The sequence below is a fragment of the Hyla sarda genome, unplaced genomic scaffold (genome assembly GCF_029499605.1).
Source record: "Hyla sarda isolate aHylSar1 unplaced genomic scaffold, aHylSar1.hap1 scaffold_1351, whole genome shotgun sequence".
NCBI classification, from domain to species: Eukaryota; Metazoa; Chordata; class Amphibia; order Anura; family Hylidae; genus Hyla; species Hyla sarda.
This window is the reverse complement of record NW_026607978.1, coordinates 61882-75349: the sequence shown is the minus strand read 5'-3', so window position 1 is coordinate 75349 and position 13468 is coordinate 61882. Positions and strand designations below refer to the sequence as shown.

Sequence of the window (13468 nt, the reverse complement as noted above, 5' to 3'; positions counted from 1 at the left end):
GAGATCTATGCTTTAGACTGTATCTAAACCTGCTCCAACATGGACTGACATTCTGGCCTACTTTCAGCCGATGCGACTTGTCTGTCGCTGAACAGTCGCTTTTTATGTATTCAGCACCTATGTATAATGTTGTAAAAATGCTCTAGAAGCTAAAGTCGCAGAAATGTCACACATATTTGGCCTGCAACTTTCTGTGCGACAAATTCAGACAGGAAAAATCAGTATAAATCCTTAGAAAATTATCCCCCAGTGTCTCCATCTGCTGGCGGTATTGAATAAGCATTGCTGCACTGATGGGGTATGCATTAGACGAAAAAAAAGAAGAAAAAGAAGAATAATACGCCCAGAAAAGAGGCGAAAAGGAGAAAAACGTAAAAAAACGTGAAAAAAAAGTAAGAGGAAGAGAAGGGAAAAAAAGGTGGAAATGGGTTTAAAAGTGATTTCGGCGGAGAAATATATATATATATATATATATATATATATATATATATATATATATGCGCACACACACACATAGATATAAACGTATTCTCCGTTGAGATATTGCAGCCGCTGCTGTGTCCAGGCCCAGGAGCCTTAGCACTGTGCTGTGATGTCACTCAATACCACTGACATCACTAGGTGTAAACAACATCTCTCCTTTGCTGTGTATGTGACTATGGAGCTGTTTGGTGATGTCGTCTATTACGGCCTTCATAGAAGCAACAGGAGATTGTTGCATCCATCTTGAACCCTCAGAACTACAGTGCTATGATGTCACTCACTTCCACAGGCCTTGCAGAGTGTAAACAACAACAACCCAGCTTTGTTGTGTATGTAACCAAAGGGATTTGTGATGTCACCTAGAACCTTCACAGCAGCGACAGCTTTATGAGGAGCATCAGCACTGCTCTGCCTGAGCAGAACCATCACCGCCATAGGTTGTCAAATAACCCGGATTTAACCCACACAGGTAAGTCCAATGGGGTGCAGGCATGTCCTCTATGCTTACAGCTTCCCGTGGGTGTTGGTTTGATACCGTTTGGGGACAGCCAAGGAGGCATCTGCAGGCAACAAAGGTAGGTGTGTGCTTGTGTGTGTGTTTCCTATGCAGATCCTAAGCCCAGTGTCACATGCAAGTAGGAGGAGTAAGAAGGGTTCCTGGCAAATCCGGGTTATGGATTGCATTTAAAAAGGCCCCGTGGGAGTGCAATGGGCCCCTGTCTTGCTGCTTAGCAATAATGGTATGGGTTTAGGTTCTGCTGTGTGTACTGGTGGTTGACTGCCCCCCAGCCCAGAGTGTGCATGGAAAATTGTCTGGCAGCCTCCCTGACAGCAAGCAGTGATAGTGCCCATGAAGGGGACCTTGTTGGGCCCGCCCCTTTCACGGTTATCGCTTCTCGGCCTTTTGGCTAAGATCAAGTGTAGTATCTGTTCTTATCAGTTTAATATCTGATACGTCCCCTATCTGGGGACCATATATTAAATGGATTTTTGAGAACGGGGGCCGATTTCGAAGCTTGCTTCCGTCGCCCTATGCATTGACCCGATATGGCAGTATCTTCGGGTACAGTGCACCACCCCCTTACAGGGTTAAAAAGAAAGATTCCTACTTTCATTGCTACCTGCTTGCTGGCTAGCCAGCTAGCCAGCCCTGTGGGCCTTGCTGCTGCTGCAGCCAAAAAACAAAAGGTGGTGCTGCTGCTGCTTCTGCTGCTTCTGCTTCTGCTTGTGTCTGGCCCCTGTTGGAGCGTCCAGGCACAGGACTTCTGCTGCTGCTGACTAAATGGCCTCCTTAATTGGATCATTTGAGTAGCCAGCACACCTGTGCAGGTAGGGCATGACATGATAGGCAGCTGCCTTGATAGCGGGTGGGTGCTGAATGTTCCTAATTGACAAAATAAGATTAATGCTTATGAAGAAATATAAAATCTCATCCCTTCCCCAATATCGCGCCACACCCCTACCCCTTAATTCCCTGGTTGAACGTGATGGACATATGTCTTTTTTCGACCGTACTAACTATGTAACTATGTAACATAACATGGGGGGGGGGGGGGGGTCTCCTGGCTGTTCACACAGGTGTGTCATTGCTGTACATTGACCATGCATTGCTTCTGTGGTATTGCAAAGGCAAAGACAAATGCTTCCAGCCATCCATTGCACTAATGGATTGGTCATCAGCTGGCTGTCTATGTCCCGCATCAATATAGACCAAAGTACAGAGGGTTAGGCTATGCTATTGTGCACCTACCTGATGCATCAGAAGGTGCGAGGCCCTTGCTAAATTCTGTGCACAGACTTTGAGATCTATGCTTTAGACTGTATCTAAACCTGCTCCAACATGGACTGACATTCTGGCCTACTTTCAGCCGATGCGACTTGTCTGTCGCTGAACAGTCGCTTTTTATGTATTCAGCACCTATGTATAATGTTGTAAAAATGCTCTAGAAGCTAAAGTCGCAGAAATGTCACACATATTTGGCCTGCAACTTTCTGTGCGACAAATTCAGACAGGAAAAATCAGTATAAATCCTTAGAAAATTATCCCCCAGTGTCTCCATCTGCTGGCGGTATTGAATAAGCATTGCTGCACTGATGGGGTATGCATTAGACGAAAAAAAAGAAGAAAAAGAAGAATAATACGCCCAGAAAAGAGGCGAAAAGGAGAAAAACGTAAAAAAACGTGAAAAAAAAGTAAGAGGAAGAGAAGGGAAAAAAAGGTGGAAATGGGTTTAAAAGTGATTTCGGCGGAGAAATATATATATATATATATATATATATATATATATATATATATATATATATATATGCGCACACACACACATAGATATAAACGTATTCTCCGTTGAGATATTGCAGCCGCTGCTGTGTCCAGGCCCAGGAGCCTTAGCACTGTGCTGTGATGTCACTCAATACCACTGACATCACTAGGTGTAAACAACATCTCTCCTTTGCTGTGTATGTGACTATGGAGCTGTTTGGTGATGTCGTCTATTACGGCCTTCATAGAAGCAACAGGAGATTGTTGCATCCATCTTGAACCCTCAGAACTACAGTGCTATGATGTCACTCACTTCCACAGGCCTTGCAGAGTGTAAACAACAACAACCCAGCTTTGTTGTGTATGTAACCAAAGGGATTTGTGATGTCACCTAGAACCTTCACAGCAGCGACAGCTTTATGAGGAGCATCAGCACTGCTCTGCCTGAGCAGAACCATCACCGCCATAGGTTGTCAAATAACCCGGATTTAACCCACACAGGTAAGTCCAATGGGGTGCAGGCATGTCCTCTATGCTTACAGCTTCCCGTGGGTGTTGGTTTGATACCGTTTGGGGACAGCCAAGGAGGCATCTGCAGGCAACAAAGGTAGGTGTGTGCTTGTGTGTGTGTTTCCTATGCAGATCCTAAGCCCAGTGTCACATGCAAGTAGGAGGAGTAAGAAGGGTTCCTGGCAAATCCGGGTTATGGATTGCATTTAAAAAGGCCCCGTGGGAGTGCAATGGGCCCCTGTCTTGCTGCTTAGCAATAATGGTATGGGTTTAGGTTCTGCTGTGTGTACTGGTGGTTGACTGCCCCCCAGCCCAGAGTGTGCATGGAAAATTGTCTGGCAGCCTCCCTGACAGCAAGCAGTGATAGTGCCCATGAAGGGGACCTTGTTGGGCCCGCCCCTTTCACGGTTATCGCTTCTCGGCCTTTTGGCTAAGATCAAGTGTAGTATCTGTTCTTATCAGTTTAATATCTGATACGTCCCCTATCTGGGGACCATATATTAAATGGATTTTTGAGAACGGGGGCCGATTTCGAAGCTTGCTTCCGTCGCCCTATGCATTGACCCGATATGGCAGTATCTTCGGGTACAGTGCACCACCCCCTTACAGGGTTAAAAAGAAAGATTCCTACTTTCATTGCTACCTGCTTGCTGGCTAGCCAGCTAGCCAGCCCTGTGGGCCTTGCTGCTGCTGCAGCCAAAAAACAAAAGGTGGTGCTGCTGCTGCTTCTGCTGCTTCTGCTTCTGCTTGTGTCTGGCCCCTGTTGGAGCGTCCAGGCACAGGACTTCTGCTGCTGCTGACTAAATGGCCTCCTTAATTGGATCATTTGAGTAGCCAGCACACCTGTGCAGGTAGGGCATGACATGATAGGCAGCTGCCTTGATAGCGGGTGGGTGCTGAATGTTCCTAATTGACAAAATAAGATTAATGCTTATGAAGAAATATAAAATCTCATCCCTTCCCCAATATCGCGCCACACCCCTACCCCTTAATTCCCTGGTTGAACGTGATGGACATATGTCTTTTTTCGACCGTACTAACTATGTAACTATGTAACATAACATGGGGGGGGGGGGGTCTCCTGGCTGTTCACACAGGTGTGTCATTGCTGTACATTGACCATGCATTGCTTCTGTGGTATTGCAAAGGCAAAGACAAATGCTTCCAGCCATCCATTGCACTAATGGATTGGTCATCAGCTGGCTGTCTATGTCCCGCATCAATATAAACCAAAGTACAGAGGGTTAGGCTATGCTATTGTGCACCTACCTGATGCATCAGAAGGTGCGAGGCCCTTGCTAAATTCTGTGCACAGACTTTGAGATCTATGCTTTAGACTGTATCTAAACCTGCTCCAACATGGACTGACATTCTGGCCTACTTTCAGCCGATGCGACTTGTCTGTCGCTGAACAGTCGCTTTTTATGTATTCAGCACCTATGTATAATGTTGTAAAATTGCTCTAGAAGCTAAAGTCGCAGAAATGTCACACATATTTGGCCTGCAACTTTCTGTGCGACAAATTCAGACAGGAAAAATCAGTATAAATCCTTAGAAAATTATCCCCCAGTGTCTCCATCTGCTGGCGGTATTGAATAAGCATTGCTGCACTGATGGGGTATGCATTAGACGAAAAAAAAGAAGAAAAAGAAGAATAATACGCCCAGAAAAGAGGCGAAAAGGAGAAAAACGTAAAAAAACGTGAAAAAAAAGTAAGAGGAAGAGAAGGGAAAAAAAGGTGGAAATGGGTTTAAAAGTGATTTCGGCAGAGAAATATATATATATATATATATATATATATATATATATATATATATATATATGCGCACACACACACATAGATATAAACGTATTCTCCGTTGAGATATTGCAGCCGCTGCTGTGTCCAGGCCCAGGAGCCTTAGCACTGTGCTGTGATGTCACTCAATACCACTGACATCACTAGGTGTAAACAACATCTCTCCTTTGCTGTGTATGTGACTATGGAGCTGTTTGGTGATGTCGTCTATTACGGCCTTCATAGAAGCAACAGGAGATTGTTGCATCCATCTTGAACCCTCAGAACTACAGTGCTATGATGTCACTCACTTCCACAGGCCTTGCAGAGTGTAAACAACAACAACCCAGCTTTGTTGTGTATGTAACCAAAGGGATTTGTGATGTCACCTAGAACCTTCACAGCAGCGACAGCTTTATGAGGAGCATCAGCACTGCTCTGCCTGAGCAGAACCATCACCGCCATAGGTTGTCAAATAACCCGGATTTAACCCACACAGGTAAGTCCAATGGGGTGCAGGCATGTCCTCTATGCTTACAGCTTCCCGTGGGTGTTGGTTTGATACCGTTTGGGGACAGCCAAGGAGGCATCTGCAGGCAACAAAGGTAGGTGTGTGCTTGTGTGTGTGTTTCCTATGCAGATCCTAAGCCCAGTGTCACATGCAAGTAGGAGGAGTAAGAAGGGTTCCTGGCAAATCCGGGTTATGGATTGCATTTAAAAAGGCCCCGTGGGAGTGCAATGGGCCCCTGTCTTGCTGCTTAGCAATAATGGTATGGGTTTAGGTTCTGCTGTGTGTACTGGTGGTTGACTGCCCCCCAGCCCAGAGTGTGCATGGAAAATTGTCTGGCAGCCTCCCTGACAGCAAGCAGTGATAGTGCCCATGAAGGGGACCTTGTTGGGCCCGCCCCTTTCACGGTTATCGCTTCTCGGCCTTTTGGCTAAGATCAAGTGTAGTATCTGTTCTTATCAGTTTAATATCTGATACGTCCCCTATCTGGGGACCATATATTAAATGGATTTTTGAGAACGGGGGCCGATTTCGAAGCTTGCTTCCGTCGCCCTATGCATTGACCCGATATGGCAGTATCTTCGGGTACAGTGCACCACCCCCTTACAGGGTTAAAAAGAAAGATTCCTACTTTCATTGCTACCTGCTTGCTGGCTAGCCAGCTAGCCAGCCCTGTGGGCCTTGCTGCTGCTGCAGCCAAAAAACAAAAGGTGGTGCTGCTGCTGCTTCTGCTGCTTCTGCTTCTGCTTGTGTCTGGCCCCTGTTGGAGCGTCCAGGCACAGGACTTCTGCTGCTGCTGACTAAATGGCCTCCTTAATTGGATCATTTGAGTAGCCAGCACACCTGTGCAGGTAGGGCATGACATGATAGGCAGCTGCCTTGATAGCGGGTGGGTGCTGAATGTTCCTAATTGACAAAATAAGATTAATGCTTATGAAGAAATATAAAATCTCATCCCTTCCCCAATATCGCGCCACACCCCTACCCCTTAATTCCCTGGTTGAACGTGATGGACATATGTCTTTTTTCGACCGTACTAACTATGTAACTATGTAACATAACATGGGGGGGGGGGTCTCCTGGCTGTTCACACAGGTGTGTCATTGCTGTACATTGACCATGCATTGCTTCTGTGGTATTGCAAAGGCAAAGACAAATGCTTCCAGCCATCCATTGCACTAATGGATTGGTCATCAGCTGGCTGTCTATGTCCCGCATCAATATAGACCAAAGTACAGAGGGTTAGGCTATGCTATTGTGCACCTACCTGATGCATCAGAAGGTGCGAGGCCCTTGCTAAATTCTGTGCACAGACTTTGAGATCTATGCTTTAGACTGTATCTAAACCTGCTCCAACATGGACTGACATTCTGGCCTACTTTCAGCCGATGCGACTTGTCTGTCGCTGAACAGTCGCTTTTTATGTATTCAGCACCTATGTATAATGTTGTAAAAATGCTCTAGAAGCTAAAGTCGCAGAAATGTCACACATATTTGGCCTGCAACTTTCTGTGCGACAAATTCAGACAGGAAAAATCAGTATAAATCCTTAGAAAATTATCCCCCAGTGTCTCCATCTGCTGGCGGTATTGAATAAGCATTGCTGCACTGATGGGGTATGCATTAGACGAAAAAAAAGAAGAAAAAGAAGAATAATACGCCCAGAAAAGAGGCGAAAAGGAGAAAAACGTAAAAAAACGTGAAAAAAAAGTAAGAGGAAGAGAAGGGAAAAAAAGGTGGAAATGGGTTTAAAAGTGATTTCGGCGGAGAAATATATATATATATATATATATGCGCACACACACACATAGATATAAACGTATTCTCCGTTGAGATATTGCAGCCGCTGCTGTGTCCAGGCCCAGGAGCCTTAGCACTGTGCTGTGATGTCACTCAATACCACTGACATCACTAGGTGTAAACAACATCTCTCCTTTGCTGTGTATGTGACTATGGAGCTGTTTGGTGATGTCGTCTATTACGGCCTTCATAGAAGCAACAGGAGATTGTTGCATCCATCTTGAACCCTCAGAACTACAGTGCTATGATGTCACTCACTTCCACAGGCCTTGCAGAGTGTAAACAACAACAACCCAGCTTTGTTGTGTATGTAACCAAAGGGATTTGTGATGTCACCTAGAACCTTCACAGCAGCGACAGCTTTATGAGGAGCATCAGCACTGCTCTGCCTGAGCAGAACCATCACCGCCATAGGTTGTCAAATAACCCGGATTTAACCCACACAGGTAAGTCCAATGGGGTGCAGGCATGTCCTCTATGCTTACAGCTTCCCGTGGGTGTTGGTTTGATACCGTTTGGGGACAGCCAAGGAGGCATCTGCAGGCAACAAAGGTAGGTGTGTGCTTGTGTGTGTGTTTCCTATGCAGATCCTAAGCCCAGTGTCACATGCAAGTAGGAGGAGTAAGAAGGGTTCCTGGCAAATCCGGGTTATGGATTGCATTTAAAAAGGCCCCGTGGGAGTGCAATGGGCCCCTGTCTTGCTGCTTAGCAATAATGGTATGGGTTTAGGTTCTGCTGTGTGTACTGGTGGTTGACTGCCCCCCAGCCCAGAGTGTGCATGGAAAATTGTCTGGCAGCCTCCCTGACAGCAAGCAGTGATAGTGCCCATGAAGGGGACCTTGTTGGGCCCGCCCCTTTCACGGTTATCGCTTCTCGGCCTTTTGGCTAAGATCAAGTGTAGTATCTGTTCTTATCAGTTTAATATCTGATACGTCCCCTATCTGGGGACCATATATTAAATGGATTTTTGAGAACGGGGGCCGATTTCGAAGCTTGCTTCTGTCGCCCTATGCATTGACCCGATATGGCAGTATCTTCGGGTACAGTGCACCACCCCCTTACAGGGTTAAAAAGAAAGATTCCTACTTTCATTGCTACCTGCTTGCTGGCTAGCCAGCTAGCCAGCCCTGTGGGCCTTGCTGCTGCTGCAGCCAAAAAACAAAAGGTGGTGCTGCTGCTGCTTCTGCTGCTTCTGCTTCTGCTTGTGTCTGGCCCCTGTTGGAGCGTCCAGGCACAGGACTTCTGCTGCTGCTGACTAAATGGCCTCCTTAATTGGATCATTTGAGTAGCCAGCACACCTGTGCAGGTAGGGCATGACATGATAGGCAGCTGCCTTGATAGCGGGTGGGTGCTGAATGTTCCTAATTGACAAAATAAGATTAATGCTTATGAAGAAATATAAAATCTCATCCCTTCCCCAATATCGCGCCACACCCCTACCCCTTAATTCCCTGGTTGAACGTGATGGACATATGTCTTTTTTCGACCGTACTAACTATGTAACTATGTAACATAACATGGGGGGGGGGGGTCTCCTGGCTGTTCACACAGGTGTGTCATTGCTGTACATTGACCATGCATTGCTTCTGTGGTATTGCAAAGGCAAAGACAAATGCTTCCAGCCATCCATTGCACTAATGGATTGGTCATCAGCTGGCTGTCTATGTCCCGCATCAATATAGACCAAAGTACAGAGGGTTAGGCTATGCTATTGTGCACCTACCTGATGCATCAGAAGGTGCGAGGCCCTTGCTAAATTCTGTGCACAGACTTTGAGATCTATGCTTTAGACTGTATCTAAACCTGCTCCAACATGGACTGACATTCTGGCCTACTTTCAGCCGATGCGACTTGTCTGTCGCTGAACAGTCGCTTTTTATGTATTCAGCACCTATGTATAATGTTGTAAAAATGCTCTAGAAGCTAAAGTCGCAGAAATGTCACACATATTTGGCCTGCAACTTTCTGTGCGACAAATTCAGACAGGAAAAATCAGTATAAATCCTTAGAAAATTATCCCCCAGTGTCTCCATCTGCTGGCGGTATTGAATAAGCATTGCTGCACTGATGGGGTATGCATTAGACGAAAAAAAAGAAGAAAAAGAAGAATAATACGCCCAGAAAAGAGGCGAAAAGGAGAAAAACGTAAAAAAACGTGAAAAAAAAGTAAGAGGAAGAGAAGGGAAAAAAAGGTGGAAATGGGTTTAAAAGTGATTTCGGCGGAGAAATATATATATATATATATATATATATATATATATATATATATACATGCGCACACACACACATAGATATAAACGTATTCTCCGTTGAGATATTGCAGCCGCTGCTGTGTCCAGGCCCAGGAGCCTTAGCACTGTGCTGTGATGTCACTCAATACCACTGACATCACTAGGTGTAAACAACATCTCTCCTTTGCTGTGTATGTGACTATGGAGCTGTTTGGTGATGTCGTCTATTACGGCCTTCATAGAAGCAACAGGAGATTGTTGCATCCATCTTGAACCCTCAGAACTACAGTGCTATGATGTCACTCACTTCCACAGGCCTTGCAGAGTGTAAACAACAACAACCCAGCTTTGTTGTGTATGTAACCAAAGGGATTTGTGATGTCACCTAGAACCTTCACAGCAGCGACAGCTTTATGAGGAGCATCAGCACTGCTCTGCCTGAGCAGAACCATCACCGCCATAGGTTGTCAAATAACCCGGATTTAACCCACACAGGTAAGTCCAATGGGGTGCAGGCATGTCCTCTATGCTTACAGCTTCCCGTGGGTGTTGGTTTGATACCGTTTGGGGACAGCCAAGGAGGCATCTGCAGGCAACAAAGGTAGGTGTGTGCTTGTGTGTGTGTTTCCTATGCAGATCCTAAGCCCAGTGTCACATGCAAGTAGGAGGAGTAAGAAGGGTTCCTGGCAAATCCGGGTTATGGATTGCATTTAAAAAGGCCCCGTGGGAGTGCAATGGGCCCCTGTCTTGCTGCTTAGCAATAATGGTATGGGTTTAGGTTCTGCTGTGTGTACTGGTGGTTGACTGCCCCCCAGCCCAGAGTGTGCATGGAAAATTGTCTGGCAGCCTCCCTGACAGCAAGCAGTGATAGTGCCCATGAAGGGGACCTTGTTGGGCCCGCCCCTTTCACGGTTATCGCTTCTCGGCCTTTTGGCTAAGATCAAGTGTAGTATCTGTTCTTATCAGTTTAATATCTGATACGTCCCCTATCTGGGGACCATATATTAAATGGATTTTTGAGAACGGGGGCCGATTTCGAAGCTTGCTTCCGTCGCCCTATGCATTGACCCGATATGGCAGTATCTTCGGGTACAGTGCACCACCCCCTTACAGGGTTAAAAAGAAAGATTCCTACTTTCATTGCTACCTGCTTGCTGGCTAGCCAGCTAGCCAGCCCTGTGGGCCTTGCTGCTGCTGCAGCCAAAAAACAAAAGGTGGTGCTGCTGCTGCTTCTGCTGCTTCTGCTTCTGCTTGTGTCTGGCCCCTGTTGGAGCGTCCAGGCACAGGACTTCTGCTGCTGCTGACTAAATGGCCTCCTTAATTGGATCATTTGAGTAGCCAGCACACCTGTGCAGGTAGGGCATGACATGATAGGCAGCTGCCTTGATAGCGGGTGGGTGCTGAATGTTCCTAATTGACAAAATAAGATTAATGCTTATGAAGAAATATAAAATCTCATCCCTTCCCCAATATCGCGCCACACCCCTACCCCTTAATTCCCTGGTTGAACGTGATGGACATATGTCTTTTTTCGACCGTACTAACTATGTAACTATGTAACATAACATGGGGGGGGGGGTCTCCTGGCTGTTCACACAGGTGTGTCATTGCTGTACATTGACCATGCATTGCTTCTGTGGTATTGCAAAGGCAAAGACAAATGCTTCCAGCCATCCATTGCACTAATGGATTGGTCATCAGCTGGCTGTCTATGTCCCGCATCAATATAGACCAAAGTACAGAGGGTTAGGCTATGCTATTGTGCACCTACCTGATGCATCAGAAGGTGCGAGGCCCTTGCTAAATTCTGTGCACAGACTTTGAGATCTATGCTTTAGACTGTATCTAAACCTGCTCCAACATGGACTGACATTCTGGCCTACTTTCAGCCGATGCGACTTGTCTGTCGCTGAACAGTCGCTTTTTATGTATTCAGCACCTATGTATAATGTTGTAAAAATGCTCTAGAAGCTAAAGTCGCAGAAATGTCACACATATTTGGCCTGCAACTTTCTGTGCGACAAATTCAGACAGGAAAAATCAGTATAAATCCTTAGAAAATTATCCCCCAGTGTCTCCATCTGCTGGCGGTATTGAATAAGCATTGCTGCACTGATGGGGTATGCATTAGACGAAAAAAAAGAAGAAAAAGAAGAATAATACGCCCAGAAAAGAGGCGAAAAGGAGAAAAACGTAAAAAAACGTGAAAAAAAAGTAAGAGGAAGAGAAGGGAAAAAAAGGTGGAAATGGGTTTAAAAGTGATTTCGGCGGAGAAATATATATATATATATATATATATATATATATATATATATATATGCGCACACACACACATAGATATAAACGTATTCTCCGTTGAGATATTGCAGCCGCTGCTGTGTCCAGGCCCAGGAGCCTTAGCACTGTGCTGTGATGTCACTCAATACCACTGACATCACTAGGTGTAAACAACATCTCTCCTTTGCTGTGTATGTGACTATGGAGCTGTTTGGTGATGTCGTCTATTACGGCCTTCATAGAAGCAACAGGAGATTGTTGCATCCATCTTGAACCCTCAGAACTACAGTGCTATGATGTCACTCACTTCCACAGGCCTTGCAGAGTGTAAACAACAACAACCCAGCTTTGTTGTGTATGTAACCAAAGGGATTTGTGATGTCACCTAGAACCTTCACAGCAGCGACAGCTTTATGAGGAGCATCAGCACTGCTCTGCCTGAGCAGAACCATCACCGCCATAGGTTGTCAAATAACCCGGATTTAACCCACACAGGTAAGTCCAATGGGGTGCAGGCATGTCCTCTATGCTTACAGCTTCCCGTGGGTGTTGGTTTGATACCGTTTGGGGACAGCCAAGGAGGCATCTGCAGGCAACAAAGGTAGGTGTGTGCTTGTGTGTGTGTTTCCTATGCAGATCCTAAGCCCAGTGTCACATGCAAGTAGGAGGAGTAAGAAGGGTTCCTGGCAAATCCGGGTTATGGATTGCATTTAAAAAGGCCCCGTGGGAGTGCAATGGGCCCCTGTCTTGCTGCTTAGCAATAATGGTATGGGTTTAGGTTCTGCTGTGTGTACTGGTGGTTGACTGCCCCCCAGCCCAGAGTGTGCATGGAAAATTGTCTGGCAGCCTCCCTGACAGCAAGCAGTGATAGTGCCCATGAAGGGGACCTTGTTGGGCCCGCCCCTTTCACGGTTATCGCTTCTCGGCCTTTTGGCTAAGATCAAGTGTAGTATCTGTTCTTATCAGTTTAATATCTGATACGTCCCCTATCTGGGGACCATATATTAAATGGATTTTTGAGAACGGGGGCCGATTTCGAAGCTTGCTTCCGTCGCCCTATGCATTGACCCGATATGGCAGTATCTTCGGGTACAGTGCACCACCCCCTTACAGGGTTAAAAAGAAAGATTCCTACTTTCATTGCTACCTGCTTGCTGGCTAGCCAGCTAGCCAGCCCTGTGGGCCTTGCTGCTGCTGCAGCCAAAAAACAAAAGGTGGTGCTGCTGCTGCTGCTTCTGCTTCTGCTTGTGTCTGGCCCCTGTTGGAGCGTCCAGGCACAGGACTTCTGCTGCTGCTGACTAAATGGCCTCCTTAATTGGATCATTTGAGTAGCCAGCACACCTGTGCAGGTAGGGCATGACATGATAGGCAGCTGCCTTGATAGCGGGTGGGTGCTGAATGTTCCTAATTGACAAAATAAGATTAATGCTTATGAAGAAATATAAAATCTCATCCCTTCCCCAATATCGCGCCACACCCCTACCCCTTAATTCCCTGGTTGAACGTGATGGACATATGTCTTTTTTCGACCGTACTAACTATGTAACTATGTAACATAACATGGGGGGGGGGGTCTCCTGGCTGTTCACACAGGTGTGTCATTGCTGTACATTGACCATGCA

At 46.1% G+C, this 13468-nt stretch overlaps 6 non-coding genes across 6 annotated transcripts; all 6 read left to right on the top strand.

Moving 5' to 3' along the window:
* Window positions 1-1371: 1371 nt before the first annotated feature.
* On the top strand, window positions 1372-1562 carry LOC130306016 (U2 spliceosomal RNA). Its single transcript, XR_008855418.1, has one exon. It is a non-coding gene; the product is annotated as a U2 spliceosomal RNA (small nuclear RNA).
* A 2101-nt stretch (window positions 1563-3663) lies between these two features.
* On the top strand, window positions 3664-3854 carry LOC130306015 (U2 spliceosomal RNA). Its single transcript, XR_008855417.1, has one exon. It is a non-coding gene; the product is annotated as a U2 spliceosomal RNA (small nuclear RNA).
* Window positions 3855-5948: 2094 nt separating this feature from the next.
* LOC130306014 (U2 spliceosomal RNA) lies at window positions 5949-6139 on the top strand. Its single transcript, XR_008855416.1, has one exon. It is a non-coding gene; the product is annotated as a U2 spliceosomal RNA (small nuclear RNA).
* Window positions 6140-8203: 2064 nt separating this feature from the next.
* LOC130305991 (U2 spliceosomal RNA) lies at window positions 8204-8394 on the top strand. Its single transcript, XR_008855393.1, has one exon. It is a non-coding gene; the product is annotated as a U2 spliceosomal RNA (small nuclear RNA).
* A 2089-nt stretch (window positions 8395-10483) lies between these two features.
* LOC130306012 (U2 spliceosomal RNA) lies at window positions 10484-10674 on the top strand. The gene has a single exon (XR_008855414.1). It is a non-coding gene; the product is annotated as a U2 spliceosomal RNA (small nuclear RNA).
* Window positions 10675-12760: 2086 nt separating this feature from the next.
* LOC130306011 (U2 spliceosomal RNA) lies at window positions 12761-12951 on the top strand. The gene has a single exon (XR_008855413.1). It is a non-coding gene; the product is annotated as a U2 spliceosomal RNA (small nuclear RNA).
* The last annotated feature ends 517 nt before the right edge of the window (window positions 12952-13468 follow it).